Genomic DNA, 5,121 nt, shown 5'->3' with positions numbered 1-5,121 from the left:
GCTTCGGACTGCTACGAAGCCACTGAGCTCCGATGAGCCTAGTTGATCGGCGGAATGGGGCTCTCATCCACTCCCCGTATGGTTGTTTTATATCTTCCTCTGGGATCTCAAATCTGCGTGGACAAAACTTCTCAGAGTGGCCAATGAGACCACAGATGAAACAAAATGTCGAGACATTTTCGTACTTAAAGTTTGCCCATATCCAATTGTCAATGCCCGTACGGAGTCGCATTCTCCTTTTCAAAGGAATGTTCAGGTCGACAGAAACTCTGATGCGCATATAGTCACGCCATGTTCCCAGGAAATTTTTGGAGCAAGATTCTCTAAAGACGCCAATATAACCCCCGATGGCTTCCAATACTCGAGCTGACATAAAACCAATGGGTAGATCGTGAATTTGCACCCATAGATCTAATGTATTCAAAGTAATGATTCGAGGATTGATCTTACAGTGCATCCTAGAGATTACCAGGACTTTCCGATTGAAGTACCATGGACTACCATCCAGCACTCTCTTGATATCTATTTCATGATAAAACTGGAAAAGATACTTGTTGGTTTCCAGTTCCTTAATGAAAACTCCCTTCCCTGGTCGCCATAGTGCAGCCAGAGTTTGCTGCATTGCATAAAAGTCAATGGCCCCAGGAGCAATGAATTTGCCTACAATACAAAGATGCCAATCAAAGATAGTTTCCTCCTCCTGTTCCCCTGAGAAATCCTGCAACTCCAATCCACCAGTCTCCTCATCTGCTAGACTTATTTCATTCATGCCTAGGTTAATGTTGTTGACCGTCGCCATGAAGAAACGAGTGTACAAAAAGCCAAAGAACAATATGCCAAAGAACAAAGAGCTAAAACAGAGAAACTATTAACCTTGTACCATGACAAAAGTCAAGACATTTTTTATTTTAATTTATATATTTGTACTTTATTTAAAGTCTAAAATTTAACAATCTCATTTTTATTTTAGCTTATTGCACCGCGTTCGCTACAGTTACATGCATTGAGACTTTGAGAGCACAATACTATGGTATCAAAGAAAAATTGTCAATACAATACTTGGTTGATTACTGCTACAACAGACATCACATCCACCTCTTATTTTATCTTTCTAATCTTGTGCTAAAGTAGCAATGAATAATATAAGCCACAAAATTGCACTTTAATACCTAAGTTTTTTGTGTTTTTTGTGGATAAAATATTTTTGGTCACACTTTCTTGGCAGACGTTGGTACATGGCCGTTATGTGTTATGTATGCGCCTATGTGGCAGCACACAATTGATCAAGATCATTTATTTCTTATTTAAATATTTAAAACTTAAATAAAAGTTATTTAAAATATAATAAAAAAAATAAAATTTATTTAAAATCCAATTCTAAAATTTATTCATTTTAAAAACTAATTAAAATTAAATTGAATCAAAACAAAATTAACCCAACAAAGTAAATGAATATATATTACTTTGAAAATTATTAATACTCTCCTAAATGAATGTAGCATACCTCTATTTATCTTTTGCAACTCATATAATACAATGTTAATTATTATTTCTTTAAATTTTGGTTCAGGGGAATTGAGTCCAATCAATAATTTTTGGAACGGATATTGACTCTAGGGAGGACACTTTAAAACTTTTTCACTCTTATTATATCAGTGACGCCCTTGTCAAAAATTCTAACCCAAGGTACAAGATTGGAACATATGAATATGATTGGACATTCAACTCAAGAACACTAATAGAAGATGTATAAGAACAAGGCAGTCAAATAGAGGCGCCAAAATATAACATCGTTCCTTTTGCCGACTTGCACTCTTACAAAGACTCAGCTCAACGAATAGGTATTTCAAATTTAATTCTTATACAAATTGATTATCATCAAAATAATCATTTTCTTATTTCAGTATGTAGATTTCTTAGCTGTTGCACTCCAAATTAAACCAACAAAAGAGATCACCACAGAACTTCAACAACAAACAATCCAAGAGATATATCTTATCAATGAAAGGTAAAAAAACAAAAACATACTTTCAATTAAATTTAGTATTGATATTACTTTACAAGTAACATTTTTTATTCAATCTAATTTGTCAGCTTCAACCCAATACAATTGACTATGTGGGGTCAATTTGTCCAAGACAAATGCCAAACAATAACAAAAATTATTGAAGAATACCCAATAATACTGGGAACACAAATAGTTATTCGACCATATAGAGGTACTTAGAAATACACAACTTATATATTCTTCTATCTTTGATATTCTTTCATTAATATGAATCTAAATTTTAACAAAGGGTTGTCCCTATCATCACATTCATCAAGTACCTTCACAATCAATCCTTAAATTCTAGAGGCAACTACATTAAAGCAATGGTAATACTCACGTATTAAAATACACATATTGCTCAAATTACATTACATTAAATTATATTATTTTCATATAATCTTCCTATATTATTAACTTGTATTACTATCCATTTTTTATTCTAAAGGGCGGATAATAATACACTGAAAATCAAAAGTAGCATTGAAACATCATTGACACATCCATCTACTAGTCTATCATTTGTTGGACTTCAAAAAACTGTGAAGATTTGTGATATTCCCTATGCGATGAAGGCTTTGCAACCTATGGAGGTAAATATTACTTTTTTATTTAAATTTAATAACAAAATACAATTTTGAACTTTCTAAAGAATAATTATTATTTGATGTAGAAATCATACTTTTGGATAGAAGCAAAGATAAATATAATTGATTCTACTCAAATGTACTATTACATGTTGTGTGTGTGACATGCCATAGAAAAATACGACATAAGTATGACGAAATAATTGTTTGCGAAAATCCAAAGTGTAAACAGCGAGGGCCCCCACACCACAATGAGTACTTTTTATTTAAATTTGTAAATAAATTATACATTTTAAAAAAATTACTAATATTCACATCAAAACTAATATATTTAAATACATTTTAAGTGCTAGGGCATATGTGCAACTAGAAGATGATATTTGAAAGCTCAATGATGTTATGTTCGGAGAAGTAGTAGAAGAGACATTTGGTTGTTCTGCAGTCCAGTTGATGGAAATTCTACAGAGGTAAGAATAAATATTACTACATTCCAAAATAATACATATGAAAAAAACCATAATTTATATAAAGTGACACTAAATTGTTCTTGCAGGAAAATCCTCAATACATTGAAAGTGTTGCGAAGAAATTAGCAACAAAAAAATAGACAATCTAAGTGTCTACAAATGATAAAACTGAAGAATGTCAAATACAAGCATTTCACTATTCTGTCCATTAAAGCCACACAAGATGATAACAACGATGAATCATCATCCTAAATTACAAACATAAATTAACCCCTTCTTTATTTTTTATTTATTTATTTATTCAGACAAAATCCCCTTCTTTATTAAACTATAGACAATTTTATTTTTATTTTTTTATTTACGAAGGTCTAGCCTTTAAAATCGTTCACTAGCAAAATCAACTGTTCAGAAACAAAACTACCAAATACTTATCAACAATGTTATTGTTTGAATTCCATCAATATTTTTCGTATTATCTTTATGTCATACATTATTTTAGATATTGTCTTTTAAAATATATGACATTGATTATAGGAAATTTACTCATTTGGTACCTCGTGTTTTTGCAAAGTATCGTTTTGGTACCTTCTTTTTTCAATAATGCTCATATGTCACCATGTATTTTAAAATCATACATATTTGGTGCCATATACTCAAATTTGATAAATAAAATTTTATCAATATGATAAAACTGTCATCAGTTATATGTAATTAAGTAATTAAATTTGAATTTGGAACTCATATAATTGAGAGAAGTTTGATTAAATTGGTAAAATTCTATCAATTAAATTTGTGTTTAGGGTACCAAATATGTACAATTTCAAAATACAGGGGACCGAATATGTACGATTTCAAAATACAGAGTATCAAATGAGCATTAATGTAAATATAGGGTACCAAATTGATACTTTAGAAAAATACAGGGTACCAAATGGTTACCTACCATTGATTATATAATAAAATTTTATATGAAAGTTAAAAGTAAAACTAAGTTCACGCATTTCTCAATACAACTAAGCAAACGTGCATTGCATGTTGCTTTCTGCTAGTATATATATAGATATGAGTAATTTGCGATGAAAATACCTTAGTTTTACACAAAATTGCACTTTAATACCTAAGTTTTTTATTTTTTATGGATAAAATATTTTTTGTCACACTTTCTTGGCAGACGTAGGTACCTGGCCGTTAAGTGTCAGGTATGCGCCTACGTGACAACACAATTGATCAAGATCATTTCTTTTTTATTTAAAAAGTTATTTAAATATTTGAAATTTAGATAAAAGTTATTTAAAATCTAATAAATGATATATAATTTATTTAAAATCCAATTCTAAAATTTATTCATTTTAAAAACTGATTAAAATTAAATTGAATCAAAACAAAATCAACCCAACAAAGTGTTCATCTTTCTCAAATTGAAAAATCCAGATTAGAGTTCATCAAAATCAAATCTCCTGTTACCCAAATTTCATGTTATTACTGTAGCATTCATCTATTTCAACATCAACATTAACCTAATCTCTACATCCAATTCTCATGTTCTAAATTCAACACTCAATCCAGGAAAATAAGCAAGAAGCAACATCTCACGAAGAACTACTACTACGTATACACTGAAAAAGTAAACAAACAGGCACTCTCAATGGCAAACTCAAACTAGTGAAACTACTATTCTTCATGTTCTCATTTTTCAATCACAAACACACATTCCCAATTCATCAATCACAACACATACATTCCCAAATACACAGATCTAAAAATAAATCTAAATCTAATGAATTTTTTAAAATCTTCATTGAAACCCATTGCCTATGTCGAAGCCCTTCATCATAGCCCCCAAGCTTGTCGCAGATCTCCATATTTTCGTCACCAACACCCCCATCGGATGCGTTCTCATCCTCATCAAACCATCACCTTGTCAGATTCGTCCCTGTCCCCTCATCATTCAATCCAAGCCCATCGTCTACCTCGTCATTGTCTTCCCCGAAGCCACCCGACCTCGACGGATTTGCTCTTG

Source organism: Humulus lupulus, chromosome 1 (assembly GCF_963169125.1).
Source record: "Humulus lupulus chromosome 1, drHumLupu1.1, whole genome shotgun sequence".
Classification (NCBI taxonomy): domain Eukaryota; kingdom Viridiplantae; phylum Streptophyta; class Magnoliopsida; order Rosales; family Cannabaceae; genus Humulus; species Humulus lupulus.
Note: the sequence above shows the minus strand (reverse complement) of the source record.